General features: G+C 56.7%; 1 protein-coding gene across 4 annotated transcripts in view; it reads left to right on the forward strand.

Moving 5' to 3' along the window:
• The first annotated feature begins 244 nt into the window (after positions 1-244).
• The window catches only part of LOC140455209 (uncharacterized), a 197501-nt gene continuing 177149 nt past the window's right edge, over positions 245-20596 (forward strand). For all 4 annotated transcript variants that reach the window (XR_011952793.1, XR_011952794.1, XM_072549926.1 and 1 more), the window contains exon 1: positions 245-333. The gene's annotated coding sequence lies outside the window, so the exon portion shown is untranslated. The remainder of the gene's footprint in view (positions 334-20596) is intronic.

A 20596-nucleotide genomic window follows, 5' to 3' on the forward strand; every position in this document is an offset into this window, starting at 1 on the left:
CCCTCAGACCCCGCCCCCTCCATCAGACCCCGCCCCCTCCACCGGACACCGCCCCCTCCATCAGACCCTGCCCCCTCCATCAGACCCCGCCCCCTCCACCGGACACCGCCCCCTCCATCAGACCCTGCCCCCTCCATCAGACCCCGCCCCTCCATCAGACCCCGCCCCTCCATCAGACCCCGCCCCCTCCATCAGACCCCGCCCCTCCATCAGACCCTGCCCCCTCCACGAGACCCCCCGCCCCTGGTCCGTGCGGGTCGCTGGGGAGACCCCGGGGATAACGGTCGCTGTCGCTCGGTGAAGAGACGGAGAAGCTGGGCCCCGGGGGCAGCGGTAAGAGAGAGCGGGATCCCCGGGACCAGATCACCCGGGGGGGGATCACCGGGACCAGATCACCCGGGGGGGGATCACCGGGACCAGATCACCCGGGGGGGATCCCCGGGACCAGATCACCCGGGGGGGGGGATCACCGGGACCAGATCACCGGGGGGGGGATCACCGGGACCAGATCACCCGGGGGGGGGGATCCCCGGGACCAGATCACCCGGGGGGGGATCACCGGGACCAGATCACCCGGGGGGGGGATCACCGGGACCAGATCACCCGGGGGGGGGATCACCGGGACCAGATCACCCGGGGGGGGATCACCGGGACCAGATCACCCGGGGGGGGGGGGATCACCGCGACCAGATCACCCGGGGGGGGGATCACCGGGACCAGATCACCCGGGGGGGGATCACCGGGACCAGATCACCCGGGGGGGGGGGGGATCACCGCGACCAGATCACCCGGGGGGGGGATCACCGGGACCAGATCACCCGGGGGGGGGGATCACCGGGACCAGATCACCCGGGGGGGATCACCGGGATCAGATCACCCGGGGGGGGATCACCGGGACCAGATCACCCGGGGGGGGATCACCGGGACCAGATCACCCGGTGGGGGATCCCCGGGACCAGATCACCCGGGGGGGATCCCCGGGACCAGATCACCCGGGGGGGGATCACCGGGACCAGATCACCCGGGGGGGGATCCCCGGGACCAGATCACCCGGGGGGGGGATCACCGGGACCAGATCACCCGGGGGAGGGGATCACCGGGACCAGATCACCCGGGGGGGATCACCGGGACCAGATCACCCGGGAGGGGATCACCGGGACCAGATCACCCGGGGGGGGGAATCACCGGGACCAGATCACCCGGGGGTGATCACCGGGACCAGATCACCCGGGGGGGGATCACCGGGACCAGATAACCGGGGGGGGGGGGATCACCGGGACCAGATCACCCGGGGGGGGGGGATCACCGGGACCAGATCACCCGGGGGGGGGGATCACCGGGACCAGATCACCCGGGGGGGGGGATCACCGGGACCAGATCACCCGGGGGGGGGGGATCACCGGGACCAGATCACCCGGGGGGGGATCACCGGGACCAGATCACCCGGGGGGGGGGGTATCCCCGGGACCAGATCACCCGGGGAGGGGATCACCGGGACCAGATCACCCGGGGGGGGGATCCCCGGGACCAGATCACCCGGGGGGGGGGATCACCGGGACCAGATCACCCGGGGGAGGGGATCACCGGGACCAGATCACCCGGGGGGGATCACCGGGACCAGATCACCCGGGGGGGATCCCCGGGACCAGATCACCCGGGGGGGATCACCGGGACCAGATCACCCGGGGGGGATCCCCGGGACCAGATCACCCGGGGGGGATCCCCGGGACCAGATCACCCGGGGGGGGGATCACCGGGACCAGATCACCGGGGGAGGGGATCACCGGGACCAGATCACCCGGGGGGGGATCCCCGGGACCAGATCACCCGGGGGAGGGGATCACCGGGACCAGATCACCGTGGGGGGGGGATCACCGGGACCAGATCACCCGGGGGGATCACCGGGACCAGATCACCCGGGGGGGGATCACCGGGACCAGATCACCCGGGGGAGGGGATCACCGGGACCAGATCACCCGGGGGGGGATCCCCGGGACCAGATCACCCGGGGGAGGGGATCACCGGGACCAGATCACCGTGGGGGGGGGATCACCGGGACCAGATCACCCGGGGGGATCCCCGGGACCAGATCACCCGGGGGGGGGATCACCGGGACCAGATCACCCGGGGGGGATCACTGGGACCAGATCACCCGGGGGGGGATCCCCGGGACCAGATCACCCGGGGGGGGATCACCGGGACCAGATAACCGGGGGGGGGCGGATCACCGGGACCAGATCACCCGGGGGGGGATCACCGGGACCAGATCACCCGGGGGGGGGGATCACCGGGACCAGATCACCCGGGGGGGGATCACCGGCACCAGATCACCCGGGGGGGGGGATCACCGGGACCAGATCACCCGGGGGGGGATCACCGGGACCAGATCACCCGGGGGGGGTATCCCCGGGACCAGATCACCCGGGGAGGGGATCACCGGGACCAGATCACCCGGGGGGGGATCCCCGGGACCAGATCACCCGGGGGGGGGGGATCACCGGGACCAGATCACCCGGGGGAGGGGATCACTGGGACCAGATCACCCGGGGGGGATCACCGGGACCAGATCACCCGGGGGGGATCCCCGGGACCAGATCACCCGGGGGGGATCACCGGGACCAGATCACCCGGGGGGGATCCCCGGGACCAGATCACCCGGGGGGGGATCACCGGGACCAGATCACCGGGGGAGGGGATCACCGGGACCAGATCACCCGGGGGGGGATCCCCGGGACCAGATCACCCGGGGGAGGGGATCACCGGGACCAGATCACCGTGGGGGGGGATCACCGGGACCAGATCACCCGGGGGGGATCACCGGGACCAGATCACCCGGGGGGGGGGGGGATCACCGGGACCAGATCACCCGGGGGGGGGGATCACCGGGACCAGATCACCCGGGGGGGGGGGATCACCGGGACCAGATCACCCGGGGGGGGATCACCGGGACCAGATCACCCGGGGGGGGGGTATCCCCGGGACCAGATCACCCGGGGAGGGGATCACCGGGACCAGATCACCCGGGGGGGGGGATCCCCGGGACCAGATCACCCGGGGGGGGGATCACCGGGACCAGATCACCCGGGGGAGGGGATCACCGGGACCAGATCACCCGGGGGGGATCACCGGGACCAGATCACCCGGGGGGGATCCCCGGGACCAGATCACCCGGGGGGGATCACCGGGACCAGATCACCCGGGGGGGATCCCCGGGACCAGATCACCCGGGGGGATCCCCGGGACCAGATCACCCGGGGGGGGGATCACCGGGACCAGATCACCGGGGGAGGGGATCACCGGGACCAGATCACCCGGGGGGGGATCCCCGGGACCAGATCACCCGGGGGAGGGGATCACCGGGACCAGATCACCGTGGGGGGGGGATCACCGGGACCAGATCACCCGGGGGGATCACCGGGACCAGATCACCCGGGGGGGGATCACCGGGACCAGATCACCCGGGGGAGGGGATCACCGGGACCAGATCACCCGGGGGGGGATCCCCGGGACCAGATCACCCGGGGGAGGGGATCACCGGGACCAGATCACCGTGGGGGGGGGGATCACCGGGACCAGATCACCCGGGGGGGATCCCCGGGACCAGATCACCCGGGGGGGGGGATCACCGGGACCAGATCACCCGGGGGGGATCACTGGGACCAGATCACCCGGGGGGGGATCCCCGGGACCAGATCACCCGGGGGGGATCACCGGGACCAGATAACCGGGGGGGGGCGGATCACCGGGACCAGATCACCCGGGGGGGGGATCACCGGGACCAGATCACCCGGGGGGGGGGATCACCGGGACCAGATCACCCGGGGGGGGATCACCGGCACCAGATCACCCGGGGGGGGGGATCACCGGGACCAGATCACCCGGGGGGGGATCACCGGGACCAGATCACCCGGGGGGGGGGGTATCCCCGGGACCAGATCACCCGGGGAGGGGATCACCGGGACCAGATCACCCGGGGGGGGATCCCCGGGACCAGATCACCCGGGGGGGGGGATCACCGGGACCAGATCACCCGGGGGAGGGGATCACCGGGACCAGATCACCCGGGGGGGATCACCGGGACCAGATCACCCGGGGGGGATCCCCGGGACCAGATCACCCGGGGGGGATCCCCGGGACCAGATCACCCGGGGGGGGATCACCGGGACCAGATCACCGGGGGGGGGGATCACCGGGACCAGATCACCCGGGGGGGGATCCCCGGGACCAGATCACCCGGGGGAGGGGATCACCGGGACCAGATCACCGTGGGGGGGGGATCACCGGGACCAGATCACCCGGGGGGGATCACCGGGACCAGATCACCCGGGGGGGGGGGGGATCACCGGGACCAGATCACCCGGGGGAGGGGATCACCGGGACCAGATCACCCGGGGGGGGGATCCCCGGGACCAGATCACCCGGGGGAGGGGATCACCGGGACCAGATCACCGTGGGGGGGGGGGGATCACCGGGACCAGATCACCCGGGGGGGATCCCCGGGACCAGATCACCCGGGGGGGGATCACCGGGACCAGATCACCCGGGGGGGGATCACTGGGACCAGATCACCCGGGGGGGGATCCCCGGGACCAGATCACCCGGGGGGGGGGGGATCCCCGGGACCAGATCACCCGGGGGGATCCCCGGGAACAGATCACCCGGGGGAGGGGATCACCGGGACCAGATCACCCGGGGGGGGGATCACCGGGACCAGATCACCCGGGGGGGGTCACCGGGACCAGATCACCCGGGGGGGGATCACCGGGACCAGAACACGGGGGGGATCACCGGGACCAGATCACGGGGGGGATCCCCGGGACCAGACCACCCGGGGGGGGATCACCGGGACCAGATCACCCGGGGGAGGGGATCACCGGGGCCAGATCACCCGGGGGTGATCACCGGGACCAGATCACCCGGGGGGGATCACCGGGACCAGATCACCCAGGTGTGATCACCGGGACCAGATCACCCAGGGGGGATCACCGGGACCAGATCACCCGGGGGGGGGATCACCGGGACCAGATCACCGGGGGAGGGGATCACCGGGACCAGATCACCCGGGGGGGGATCACCGGGACCAGATCACCCGGGGGCGATCACCGGGACCAGATCACCCGGGGGAGGGGATCACCGGGACCAGATCACCCGGGGGGGATCACCGGGACCAGATCACCCGGGGGGGATCACCGGGACCAGATCACCCGGGGGGGGGGGATCACTGGGACCAGATCACCCGGGGGGGATCACCGGGACCAGATCACCGGGGGGGATCACCGGGACCAGATCACCCGGGGGGGATCACCGGGACCAGATCACCCGGGGGGGGGGATCACCGGGACCAGATCACCCGGGGTGGGGGATCACCGGGACCAGATCACCCGGGGGGGATCACCGGGACCAGATCACCCGGGGGGATCACCGGGACCAGATCACCCGGGGGGGGGATCACCGGGACCAGATCACCCGGGGGGGGATCACCGGGACCAGATCACCCGGGGGGGGGGGGGATCACCGGGACCAGATCACCCGGGGGGGGATCACCGGGACCAGATCACCCGGGGGGGGATCACCGGGACCAGATCACCCGGGGGGGGGATCACCGGGACCAGATCACCCGGGGGAGGGGATCACCGGGACCAGATCACCCGGGGGGGGGATCCCCGGGACCAGATCACCCGGGGGGGGATCCCCGGGACCAGATCACCGGGGGGAGGGGATCACCGGGACCAGATCACCCGGGGGGGATCACCGGGACCAGATCACCCGGGGGGGGATCACCGGGACCAGATCACCCGGGGGAGGGGATCACCGGGACCAGATCACCCGGGGGGGATCACCAGGACCAGATCACCCGGGGGGGGGGGATCACCGGGACCAGATCACCCGGGGGGGATCACCGGGACCAGATCACCGGGGGGGATCACCGGGACCAGATCACCCGGGGGGGGGATCACCGGGACCAGATCACCGGGGGGGGGGGGGGAATCACCGGGACCAGATCACCCGGGGGGGGGATCACCGGGACCAGATCACCCGGGGGGATCACCGGGACCAGATCACCCGGGGGGATCACTGGGACCAGATCACCCGGGGGGATCACCGGGACCAGATCACCGGGGGGGGGAGGATCACCGGGACCAGATCACCCGGGGGGGATCACCGGGACCAGATCACCCGGGGGGGATCACCGGGACCAGATCACCCGGGGGGGGGGATCACCGGGACCAGATCACCCGGGGGGGGGGGATCACCGGGACCAGATCACCCGGGGGGGGGGGGGGATCACCGGGACCAGATCACCGGGGGGGGATCACCGGGACCAGATCACCCGGGGGGGGGGGGGATCACCGGGACCAGATCACCCGGGGGGGGATCACCGGGACCAGATCACCCGGGGGAGGGGATCACCGGGACCAGATCACCCGGGGGGGGGGGGGATCACCGGGACCAGATCACCCGGGGGGGGATCACTGGGACCAGATCACCCGGGGGGGGATCACCGGGACCAGATCACCCGGGGGGGGGATCACCGGGACCAGATCACCCGGGGGAGGGGATCACCGGGACCAGATCACCCGGGGGGGGGATCCCCGGGACCAGATCACCCGGGGGGGGATCCCCGGGACCAGATCACCGGGGGGAGGGGATCACCGGGACCAGATCACCCGGGGGGGATCACCGGGACCAGATCACCCGGGGGGGGATCACCGGGACCAGATCACCCGGGGGAGGGGATCACCGGGACCAGATCACCCGGGGGGGATCACCGGGACCAGATCACCCGGGGGGGGGGGATCACCGGGACCAGATCACCCGGGGGGGATCACCGGGACCAGATCACCGGGGGGGATCACCGGGACCAGATCACCCGGGGGGGGGGATCACCGGGACCAGATCACCGGGGGGGGGGGGGATCACCGGGACCAGATCACCCGGGGGGGGGGGGATCACCGGGACCAGATCACCCGGGGGGATCACCGGGACCAGATCACCCGGGGGGATCACTGGGACCAGATCACCCGGGGGGATCACCGGGACCAGATCACCGGGGGGGGGGGAGGATCACCGGGACCAGATCACCCGGGGGGGATCACCGGGACCAGATCACCCGGGGGTGGGGGGATCACCGGGACCAGATCACCCAGGGGGGGATCACCGGGACCAGATCACCCGGGGCGGGATCACCGGGACCAGATCACCCGGGGGGGGATCACCGGGACCAGATCACCCGGGGGGGGGGATCACCGGGACCAGATCACCCGGGGGGGATCACCGGGACCAGATCACCCGGGGGGGGGGATCACCGGGACCAGATCACCCGGGGGAGGGGATCACCGGGACCAGATCACCCGGGGGGGGATCCCCGGGACCAGATCACCCGGGGGGGGATCCCCGGGACCAGATCACCGGGGGGAGGGGATCACCGGGACCAGATCACCCGGGGGGGATTACCGGGACCAGATCACCCGGGGGGGGATCACCGGGACCAGATCACCCGGGGGAGGGGATCACCGGGACCAGATCACCCGGGGGGGATTACCGGGACCAGATCACCCGGGGGGGGGATCACCGGGACCAGATCACCGGGGGGGGGCGATCACCGGGACCAGATCACCCGGGGGGGATCACCGGGACCAGATCACCCGGGAGGGGGATCACCGGGACCAGATCACCCGGGGGGGGATCACCGGGACCAGATCACCCGGGGGGATCACCGGGACCAGATCACCCGGGGGGATCACTGGGACCAGATCACCCGGGGGGGATCACCGGGACCAGATCACCGGGGGGGGGGGGATCACCGGGACCAGATCACCCGGGGGGATCACCGGGACCAGATCACCCGGGGGTGGGGGGGATCACCGGGACCAGATCACCCGGGGGGATCACCGGGACCAGATCACCCGGGGGGATCACCGGAACCAGATCACCGGGGGGGATCACCGGGACCAGATCACCCGGGGGGGGATCACCGGGACCAGATCACCCGGGGGGGGATCACCGGGACCAGATCACCCGGGGGGGGATCACCGGGACCAGATCACCGGGGGGAGGGGATCACCGGGACCAGATCACGGGGGGGGGGGAGATCACCGGGACCAGATCACCGGGGGGGGGGGATCACCGGGACCAGATCACCCGGGGGGGGGTCACCGGGACCAGATCACCCGGGGGGGATCACTGGGACCAGATCACCCGGGGGGGATCACCGGGACCAGATCACCTGGGGGGGATCACCGGGACCAGATCACCCGGGGGAGGGGATCACTGGGACCTGATCACCCGGGGGGGGATCACCGGGACCAGATCACCGGGGGGAGGGGATCACCGGGACCAGATCACCCGGGGGGGATCACCGGGACCAGATCACCGGGGGGGGGATCACCGGGACCAGATCACCCGGGGGGGGATCACCGGGACCAGATCACCGGGGGGAGGGGATCACCGGGACCAGATCACCGGGGGGATCACCGGGACCAGATCACCGGGGGGGATCACCGGGACCAGATCACCCGGGGGGGGATCACCGGGACCAGATCACCCGGGGGAGGGGATCACTGGGACCAGATCACCCGGGGGGGATCACCGGGACCAGATCACCCGGTGGGGGGATCACCGGGACCAGATCACCCGGGGGGGGATCACCGGGACCAGATCACCCGGGGGTGGGATCACCGGGACCAGATCACCCGGGAAGGGGATCACTGGGACCAGATCACCCGGGGGGGATCACCGGGACCAGATCACCGGGGGGAGGGGATCACCGGGACCAGATCACCGGGGGGATCACCGGGACCAGATCACCGGGGGGGGGGATCACCGGGACCAGATCACCCGGGGGGGATCACCGGGACCAGATCACCCGGGGAGGGGATCACTGGGACCAGATCACCCGGGGGGGGCTCACCGGGACCAGATCACCCGGGGGGGGATCACCGGGACCAGATCACCCGGGGGGATCACCGGGACCAGATCACCCGGGGGTGGGATCACCGGGACCAGATCACCCGGGGGAGGGGATCACTGGAACCAGATCACCCGGGGGGGATCACCGGGACCAGATCACCCGGGGGGGGATCACCGGGACCAGATCACCAGGGGGGGATCACCGGGACCAGATCACCGGGGGGGGGGATCACCGGGACCAGATCACCCGGTGGGGGGATCACCGGGACCAGATCACCCGGGGGAGGGGATCACTGGAACCAGATCACCCGGGGGGGGGATCACCGGGACCAGATCACCCGGGGGGGGGATCACCGGGACCAGATCACTGACCTACCCCCCCTCCCACCGGAAAGGTGCTAGTTTTGGTCTGAGTTTGTGGACCGCAGAGACTCAGGCACCAGGGCTGGGGATCTACACTGAGGGTAAGGTCCTGTTCACCGCATTAACCGTGACATTGTATAACTGTGCTGTAAACTAAGATATGTTATATCAATGGTGAAGGCCAAAGGGAAATGTGATCATCTTGAAACTGATAAACAGACTGCTTGATTTGGCTTGATTGAATTGTTGTCAATGTACCTAAGTGTTCTGTTTTGCATGTAGTACAGGTTGATGTTAACATACAAGGACAGATCAGAGGGTTATTAAATATAGCGAGGAATACAAAGGAATGGTGCGCAGGACATGCACAAAAGCAAGATCACCATTAGATTTCCTTCCTGTGGCAAATCACCCGGTTTGGGAGGGTGAGTCACTGGGTGCAGATCACCCGGGGGGATCACCCATCCCTACATGGGACTGGATCCCACCATCTGATCCCCCAGACCCCAGGATTGGGGGGAGGGGTGTCAGATCCACCAAAGCCTCCAAAATCATTCCCATCGAAAAACGGCGTTGCACGAGTTGGCCATTCAGCCCACCAAGTGTCCCTCCCATGACCAGCCTCACGCTTCCCCCCCCCCCCGCCCCCCACCGTTCCAGTCTCCAGCCTTTTCCCCAGAACCATCCTGAGTGAACACCTCTCTGTCTCCAGATTAGAGTGGTGCTGGAAAAGCACAGCTCAGCGGGTTAGGCAGCATCCAAGGAGCAGGAAAATCAACATTTTGGGCAAAAGCCCTTTATCAGGACTCTCTGTCTCTGTCTCCAGCCTTGAATATAACTGAGTGATTGAGGCAGCCTGGAGAGCCCACCCCTCACAGCCATGATCACTGGCCAAGACATCTTTCAGAGATAAGGAGCTCAAAACTGCTGACAGCAATCCAGCTGTGGTCCTGGCTAGTATCTTGTATAGTTTTAACAAAATTTCTCAAAACCTGCAGCATCGAGCAGTTGTTTCCGTATTTATTTAGTATTTAACTCACTGCCACATCTCTTCCAGGCATGCCCACCTCGAAGAAGAAACGCTCCTCTCTCTGAGGGGATTTCCATTCTAATCCTTTTTTTCTTATCCACACTCAGTAATTTCACTTCCACATCTGCTGTTTGACCAGGTATTTGCTAAAACTCATTTCCACAACTATATCACATTCGTCAGTGACTGCCTCAGGCTCAGACTCACCCCACATGGATTCCAAATCAAGTTTCATCACTTGTGCTTTAAATCCACCCAGGATCACAGGTATCTCTTGACAGCTTGCTCATGCCTCATCCTGAGATCCCAAGTGTCATGTGGCATCATATACACACTCTTGACCTCTGTCCAACAGCATCGCATTACTCTGGCTCAGGGTTGCATCACTCTGCAGATCCACTTCATCTCGTTCTGGGGAAGGATCACCGGACCTTAAACGTTAACTCTGATTTCTCTTCAACGATGCTGCCAGATCTGCTGAGTTTTTCCAGCAACTTATGTTTTTGTTTCTCAAAACCTAGACTTGGTTTTGAAGAAGCTGGCCAAAATACAGACCTGGACAGTTTGAATTATAACCCAGCATCAGAGTTTGTAAAACCTGATCTGGACCCCAAAGTCAGGATGGTCAATCCTGCTCCACAAAACCCAAAACACAAAAACACAAAGCCCCAGACCCTAAGTACGAGAAATTAAACAGATGTGGTTTCCCAAAACACGGGCCTGTAAAAACTGTTCTCCCGAAATTTGTCACCTGTATTCCCAAACATAATATCCAGACCAGCAGAATTTAAATTGACTCGCTATAGAGGCCAACATACTATCTGCCTTCTTGACCGCCTGTGATACTTGCATGCTTACTCTCAGTGACTGGTGTAGGTCTCTTTGCACACTCTTTGCACAGTCAATAAAATCTCTCAGAAGTACAAAATGAGAAACTCAAAGTTACTTTCAATGGAGAAGTAGCTGTCAAGAGATTAATTGGACTGAAGGATGATACCAGGTGAACCACATCCCAGAGTGTTGAAGGAGCTGGCTATAGAGATAATGCATGGATTGATGATATATTTTTCAAAATTCCATCCATTCTGGAAAGGTTCCTACAAATAAGAACGTAGTAAATGGAATCTTGTATTTAAAAAAGAGGCGGGAGAAAGAGAGAGAGAGAGGAATTACAGATCTGTTACCTGATGTCAGTAGTATGAAACATGTTCAAATCTGTTATGAAGGCTGAGATACCTAGGCATTTAGAAAAGTACGATCTGAGTGGGTTGAGTCAAAATGCATTTATGAGAGGGAAATCATGTTTGACAAATCTATTTTGAAGATGTTATTTGTAGCATAGTAAAAGGAGAACCATTGGATGAAATGTATTTGGATTTTTAGAAGATGTCTAATCTGGTCCAACAGAGGAGTAAATAAAATGAGAGCACATGAGATTGGGAGCAATTTAATGCTCTGGGTGAAGAAATGGTTAATGGATAGAAAGGGAGTTGCAAAATGTACAGAGAATGCTGGAGAAACTTAGCTGGTCTGGCAGCATCTGTGGAGAGAGAAACAGAATTAACATTTCAAGTCCTGCATGACTCTTCTCAGAACTGTTCTGAATTTCTCCAGCATTCTCTTTTTGATTAGATTAGATTAGATTACTTACAGTGTGGAAACAGGCCCTTCGGCCCAACAAGTCCACACCGACCTGCCGAAGCGCAACCCGCCCATTCCACTACATTTGCCCTTTACCTAACACTACGGGCAATTTAGCATGGCCAATTCACCTGACCCGCACATCTTTGGACTGTGGGAGGAAACCGGAGCACCCAGAGGAAACCCACGCAGACACGGGGAGAACGTGAAAACTCCACACAGTCAGTCGTCTGAGTCAGGAATTGAACCCAGGTCTCTGGCGCTGTGAGGCAGCAGTGCTAACCACTGTGCCACCGTGCCACCTTTTGGTGATAGTCATTGCCTGGCACTTGCACTGTGTGAATGGTGCTTGCCACTTGTCAGCCCAGGCCTGGATATTGTCCAGCTCTTGTTGTATTTGGGCATGGACTACATTGTGTTGTGAATAGTGCCGAACGTTGTGCAATCATCGGTAAGCGACCCTGCTTCTGACCTTGTGAGAGAAGTAAAATTGTTGATGAAGCAGCTGAAGATGCTTGGGCCAAGGAAGTTACCCTCTGGAGCTCCTGTAGAGGATGTTGAAGGAATGGAGAAGTGAAATTCAGAACATTTTGAAGAAGGGTTACGGAAGCTGAAAGGTTAACTCTGATTTCTCTGCCAAATGCTGCCAGACTTAGTTTTTCCAGCAATTTCTGTTTTTGTTTCTGATTTCCAGCATCCGCAGATCTTTAGGTTTTCTTCCAAAATGACATTGACAATTTGCTGGAATGGGTGAATAGGTGGCAGTTGAGGTTCAATGCAGATTAGTGTGAGGTCGAAATAACATTGAAAGGCAGTATAAAATAGGGGTACAATGCTAAAAGCGGTGCAAGAGCAAAGGGACCTGGGTATATACATGTGCAGAATTCATTGAAGGTGGCAAACAGGTAGCGAGAGCAATAAATAAAGCAAAGATTGTTCTCAGCTTTATTAATGGGGACATAGAGTACAAAGATCAAGGAGGTGATATTAAACATATACCAGACACTCACTTGATTTCAGCAGCAGTATTATAGGAAAACTATGAATGCATTGAATAGTGCCCAGAAGGTATTTACTGGAATGGTTCTAGGGATGAGAAGCTTCATCTGTGAGGACAGATTGAAGAAATTGGGACTGTTTTCCCTGGAGGGAAGAAAGCTGAGAGGAGGTCTGGTTAAGGTTTCAAAATCATGTGTGATCTGGATAGAGTAGTTTGGTGAAGCTACTTCCACTTGTAAAAGGATCAAGATTTATTTTCTCAGGAGCCTATATTCACTTCGACCTCTCTCTTCCTTATTATTTATTTAATTAACTATCTTATTGTTAGTTTTTTTTAATATTCCTTATTAGTTTGGCCTCATAGTTTATTTGCTCTGTGTTATTATATTTTGAGTCCTTCTTTGCTGGATTCTGAATTTAACCCACTCTTAAGGGCTATCACTGTTTTTTTCTTTATTATTTGCTTTTTTCTTTCAACTTAATACTGTCCTTAACTTTCTTAGGAGAAAGTGAAGACTGCAGATGCTGGAGATCAGAGTCAAAAAGTGTGGCGCTGGACAAGCACAGCAGGTTAGGCTGTATCCAAGGAGCAGGAGAGTCGACGTTTGGGCATAAGCCCTTCATCAGGAATGTGGGCTGGGGGAAAGGGGGCTGAGGGATAAATAGGAGGGTTGTGGTGGTGGGAAAGTAGCTGGGAAGCCAATAGGTAGAAGTGATAGTGATAGGTTGGAGCTGATAGGTAGAAAGGAAGATGGACAGGTAGGAAAGTTCAAGAAGGCGGTGCCAAGTTGGAAGGTTGGTTCTGGGATGAGATGGGGGGAGGGAGATCAGGAAACTAGTGACGTTGATGTTAATACTGTGTAGTTGAAGCGTCCCAAGGTGGAAGATGAGGCATTCTTCCTCCAGTCGTCGGGTGGGTTGGATTTGGCTGTGGAGGAGGCCCAACACTTGTATGTTCTTGGCAAAGTGGGAGGGGTAGTTGAAGTGGTTAGCCATGGTTGGTTCATTCTCTTCGAATCTTTTCTTCTTTCTGATATATACTTTTGCAAAGAGTTATGAATTACCTCCTTAACTGCCTGGCACTGCTTGCTTACTATCACTCCTGCTAATCTCTACCCAGTTCACTTAAGCCAAATCTATCCCAATTTCAGTGTAATTCACTTTATTTAAGTTAAACACAGTCATTTCCAGCCAGGTTTCTCACTCTTAAAAGGAATATTAAATTTTATCATTTTATCATCACTATCTTACTCAGAGGTCGTTTATTAAATCTGCCTCATTACCCTTTACCAAATGCAAGAGAGCCTATTCCTTGGTTGGTCATGACATATTGCTCTATGAAGTGGGCACTAACGTACTCTGTAAATTTGTTGTCGCACTATCCTTTCCAACTTGATTGACCCAACCAGCATGAAGATTAAAGTCACTTATATATATTGCCCTATTCTTTTTACATGCGCCTGTTATTTGTTGATTTATAGTCTTTTCAACGCAGTGGCTGCTGTTTGGAGGTCTAAACTCCGACCAATGTCTTCTTTCCCTCACTGGTCTGCCCAAATGGAATCTACATCATCTGAGTTAGTTTGTCTCTCTCAATTGTCCTTATTTCATAGCTTATTAACAGTGCTACCCCAGTTTCCACACTGTAAGTAATCAAATCTAAAGCATTGTTTCCATCCCTCCTGTTTCTCCAAAAGGTGAAATTTCCTGAATGTTAAGCTTCCAGTTTTAATCTCCTTATTACCATGTTTGCTAATGATTATAGAGATTATATTCATTTACTTCGATTTGTGCCATCAGTTTAGATTAGATTCCCTACAGTGTGGAAACAGGCCCTTCAGCCCAACCAGTCCACATTGACGCTCCGAAGAGTAACCCACCCAGACCTATTTCCCTCTGACTAATGCACTGAACACTATGGGCAATTTAGCATGGCCAATTTACCTGACCTGCACATCTTTGGATTGTGGGAGGAAACAGACAGACACAGGGACAATGTGCAAACTCCACACAAATAGTCGCCCGAGGCTGGGATCGAACCTGGGACCCTGCTGTGAGGCAGCAGTGCTAACCACTGAGCCATCGCACCACTCTTCATCTACCTTATTCTGGATTCGTTCTGCCTTAAGATATAAAGCCTTTAACCTTGTCCTATGATCAAATTTCTCTATTTCTATCATCCCTTGGTGCAATATGAGATTCACACATTCTGTCCCCTCTTTCTAGAACATAGAACAGTACAGCACAGAACAGGCCCTTCAGCCCACGATGTTGTGCTGACCATTGATCCTCATGTATGCACCCTCAAATATCTGTGACCATATGCATGTCGAAGAGTCTCTTAAATGTCCCTAATGACCTTGCTTCCACAACAGCTGCGGGCAACGCATTCCATGCTCTCACTACTCTCTGTGTAAATAACCCACCTCTGACAACCCCTCTATACTTTCCTCCAACCAGCTTAAAACTATGACCCTTCATGATAGTCATTTCTGCCCTAGGAAATAGTCTCTGACTATCAACTCTCATTATCGTGTATACCTCAATTAGGTCCCCTCTCCTCCTCCTTTTCTCCAATGAAAGAAGTCCAAGCTCAGTCAACCTCTCCTCATAAGATAAGCCCTCCAGTCCAGGCAGCATCCTGGTAAGCCTCCTCTGAACCCTCTCCAAAGCATCCACATCTTTCCTATAATAGGGCGACCAGAACTGGACACAGTATTCCAAGTGCGGTCTAACTAAAGTTTTATACAGCTGCAACAAGATTTCACGACTCTTAAACTCAATCCCCCTGTTAATGAAAGCAAAAACACCATATGCTTTCTTAACAACCCTGTCCACTTAGGTGGCCATTTTAAGGGATCTATGTACCTGTACCCCAAGAGCCCTCTGTTCCTCCACACTGCCAAGATACCTAACCTTAATCCTGTACTCAGCTTTCAAATTCGACCTTCCAAAATGCATCACCTCGCATTTATCCAGGTTGAACTCCATCTGCCACCTCTCAGCCCATCTCTGCATCCTGTCAATGTCCCACTGCAGCCTACAACAGCCCTCTATACTGTCAACGACACCTCCAACCTTTGTGTCATCTGCAAACTTGCTGACCCATCTTCCAATCCCCTCATCCAAGTCATTAATAAAAATTACAAACAATAGAGGCCCAAGGACAGAGCCCTGTGGAACACCACTCACCACAGACTTCCAGGCAGAATATTTTCCTTCTACTACCACTCGCTGTCTTCTGTTGGCCAGCCAATTCTGTATCCAGACAGCTAAGTTCTCCTGTATCCCATTCCTCCTGATCTTCTGAATGAGCCTACCATGGGGAACCTTATCAAATGCCTTGCTGAAGTCCATATACACCACATCCACCACTCGACCCTCATCAACATTTTTAGTCATATCCTCAAAGAACTCGATAAGGTTTGTGAGGCATGACCTGCCCCTCACAAAGCCGTGTTGACTGCATTTAATCAAGCCATGCTCTTCCAGATGGTCATAAATCCTATCCCTCAGAATCCTTTCTAACACCTTGCAGACAACAGATGTGAAACTTACTGGTCTGTAATTGCCGGAGATTTCCCTATTTCCTTTCTTGAAGAGAGGAATTACATTTGCCTCTCTCCAGTCCTCAGGTGTGACTCCAGTGGAGAACGAGGATGCAAAGATCTTCGCAAGTGGCGAAGCAATTGCACTTCCCATTTCCCAAAGCAGCCGAGGACAAATCTGGTCCGGGCCTGGCGACTTGTCAATCTTAATGTTTGACAAAATTTTCAGCACATCAGCTTCCTCTATCTCTATCCATTCCAACATGCACATCTGCTCTTCAAAGGTTTCATTCACTACAAAGTTTGTTTCTTTCGTAAATACAGAAGCAAAAAACTCATTTAGGGCTTCCCCTACCTTCTCAGACTCCACACACAAGTTCCCTATGCTATCCCTGATCGGTCCTACTCTTTCTTTGACCATTCTCTTATTCCTCACATAAGTGTAAAATGCCTTTGTGTTCTTCCAAATCAGTATAATTTGCAGTATCCAGTGCCTCCTATCTTGAAGGAATTGTTGAAGATGCAAATGAAATCAAAACAATTCAATACTTTACTGAAGACAATTAAGATAAATTTCATTTCAATTAATCTATATTTGGCACTGGCATCAAATTCCAGCCGAGAAAATGCCATGACAAGAAAACAATGGATTTTTACCACTCATGGGTAAATTGGAGTGAATTGAATTGGTCGAAAGCTAGTATTCATAATGCTGGGGAGCACTGGGAGGAGGCTAAGAAGGATCTTCCACTTGGCACTTCTAGTTGAAGCTAGCTATGAATGTCCATCCTTACCTTTTGCACTTGTGTGTTGGGCTCTTATATTACTGATGATGAGAAATTTGTGGATCTCCCCCACCAATGAGTTGTTTAGTTTCCACAGCATTCACTGAATAAGGAAGGAGACAATTCAGCCTTGCAATGGTTCTGTTACCTGGTTCCAGGTTCATTTCTTTCGTCAAGTCAGAAGCAAAAAACTCGTTTAGGGCTTCCCCTACCTCCTCAGACTCCACACACAAATTCCCAATGCTATCCCTGATCGGTCCTACTCTTTCTTTGACCATTTTCTTATTCCTCACATAAGTGTAAAATAAGTGTTCTCCCTAATCTGTTCTGCCAAGCCTTTCTCGTGCCCCCTCCTGGCTGTCCTCAGACCATTTTTGAGCTCCTTCCTCGCCTGCCTGTAATCCTCTAGAGCTGAGCTTGACCCTAGCTTCCTCCACCTTATGTAAGCTACCTTCTTCCTTTTGACGAGAAGCTCCACCGCTCTCGTCATCCAAGGTTCCTTTATCTTACCACTTCTTGCCTGTCTCAGAGGGACACATTTATTCGTCACTTGCAACAACTGTTCCTTAAACAGTCTCCACATGTCTATAGTGCCTTTACCATGGAACAATTGCTCCCAATCCATGCTTCCTAACTCATGTCTAATCGCATCATAGTTTCCTCTTTCCCAATTAAATATCCTCCTATTTTACCTAATCCTCTCCTTCTCCATAGCTATGTAGAATGTGAGGCAGTTGTGGTCACTATCACCAAAATGCTCTCCCACCACAAGATCTGATACCTGCCCCGGCTTGTTTCCAAGCACCAAGTCTAGAATGGCCTCTGTCCTCGTCGGCCTGTCAATGTACTGAGTTAGGAAACCCTCCTGAACACACCTTACAAAAACAGCTCCATTCAAATCTTCTGTTCGAAGGAGGTTCCAACCAATGTTGGGAAAGTTAAAGTCACCCATTACAACCCTACTACGTCCACACTTTTCCAAAATCTGCCGACCTATGCTTTCTTCCATCTCCCTGCTGCTATTGGTGGGCCTGTAGTAAACCCCTTACGAGGTGATTGCTCCCTTGCTGTTCCTAATTTCCTGAAACGAGAAATTAAGAGGGCTAAAAGGGGTCATGCTATGTACCTTTTGCAAACAGGATTAAGGAAATTCTCAAAGCCTTTATTCATATATATGGAGCAAGAGGATTACTAGAGAAAGGGTTGGTCCACTTAAGGACAAAGGAGGAAAGTTATGCATGAAGTCAGAGAAAATGGGTGAGATTCTTAATGAGTACTTTGCACCGATATTCACCGAGGAGATGGAAATGATAGATGTTGAGATTAGGGATAGATGTTTGATTACTCTAGGTCAAGTTGGCATAAGGAGGATGGAAGTGTTTGATATTCTCAAAGGCATTAAGGTGGACATGTCCCCTGGTCCCGATGGGATCTATCCCAGGTTACTGAGGGAAGCGAGAGAGAAAATGGCTGGGGCCTTAACAGATATCTTTGCAACATCCTTGAACACAGCTGAGGTCCCGGAGGACTGGAGAATTGCTAATGTTGTCCCTTGTTTAAGAAGGGTAGCAGGGATGACCCAAGAAATTATAGACCGGTAAGCCTGACTTCAGTGGTAGGGAAGCTGCTGGAGAAGATACTGAGGGATAGGATTTATTTACATTTGGAAGAAAAAAGGGTTATCAGTGATCGGCAGCGTGGTTTTGTGCAGTGAAGGTGATGTCTTACCAACTTGGTAGAATTTTTTGAGGAAGTGACAAAGTTGATTGATGAGGGAAGGGCTGTAGAAGTCATATACGTGGACTTTAGTAAAGCGTTTGATAAGGTTCCCCATGGTAGGCGGATAGAGAAGGTTAAGGCGCATGAGGTCTCACGTGTACTAGCTAGATGGATAGAGAACTGGCTGGTCAACAGGAGACAGAGAGTAGTAGTGAAAGGGAGTTTCTTAAAGTGGAGAACTGTGACTAATCGTGCTCCACAAGGATCCATGCTGGGACCACTGTTGTTTGTGATATACATAAATGACCTAGAGGAAGATATAGGCAGTCTGATTAGCAAGTTTACAGACGACATTAAGGTTGGTGGAGTATCAGATATTGAAGGGGACTGTCAGACAATGCAGCAGAATATAGATAGATTGGAGAGTTGGGTGGAGAAATGGCAGATAGCGTTCAATCTGGGCAAATGCAAGGTGATGCATTTTGGAAGATCTAATTCTAGAGCAAACTATACAGTAAATGTAAAAGCCCTGGGGAAAATTGATATACAGAGAGATCTGGGTGTTCAGGTCCATTGTACCCTGAAGGTGGTAATGCAGGTCGATAGAGTGGTCAAGAAGGCAAACAGTATGCTTTCTTTCATTGGATGGGGTAATGAGCACAAGAGTTGGCAGGTCATGATATAATTGTCTCGGACTTTGATTCCACCACATTTGAAATACTGCGTACAGTTCTGGTCATCACATTACCAAAAGGATCTGGATGCTTTGGAGAGGGTGCACAGGAGGTTTACCAGGATGTGCCTGGTATGGAGGGCACTAACTATGAAGAGAGGTTGAGCCAATTAGGATTATTTTCATTAGAAAGATGGAGGTGGAGGGGGAACCTGATTGAAGTTTACAAAAACATGGGAGATATAGACAGGGTGGATAGCTAAGAAGCTTTTTCCCAGAGTGGGGCACTCAATTACTAGTGGTAACAGGTTCAAGGTGAGAGGGGAAAAATGTAAGGGAGGTATGCATGGAAAGTTCTTACACAGAGGGTGGTGGGTGCCTGAAACACACTGCCATCGGAGGTGGTAAAGATGGGCATGATAGCGTCATTTCAGGTAGATACATGAATGGGCAGGGAGCAGAGGGATACTGATCCTTAGAAAATAGGTTTATATAGAGGATCTGTATTGGCGCAGGCTTGGAGGGCCAAAAAGCCTGTTCCTGGCTGTAATTTTCTTTTTTCTTTGTTCTTGTTCTTTATTTTATGGTAACTATTCATCCCATCACTAACCTGCAATCTTCCCACCTCCATTACTTTTGATTTTCTAATTTTCTGTGCAACACTAACAATGAATGTTTTCTGAAAGAAATTACATATAGTTCTTGGGGTTTAAGGGATCAAAAAGTCCGGGGAGACAACATGAACTGGACACTGAGCTGGACGATCAACCATGATATTTGGGGTGGCACGGTGGCTACCTCACAGTGCCAGGGACCCACGCTTGATTCCCACCTTGGGCAACTGTCTGTGTGGTGTTTGCACATTCTCCTTGTGTCTGCGTGGGTTTCCTCTGGGTGCTCTGGTTTCCTCCCACAGTCTAAAGATGTG

The sequence above is a fragment of the Chiloscyllium punctatum genome, chromosome 30 (assembly GCF_047496795.1).
Source record: "Chiloscyllium punctatum isolate Juve2018m chromosome 30, sChiPun1.3, whole genome shotgun sequence".
Taxonomy (NCBI): Eukaryota; Metazoa; Chordata; class Chondrichthyes; order Orectolobiformes; family Hemiscylliidae; genus Chiloscyllium; species Chiloscyllium punctatum.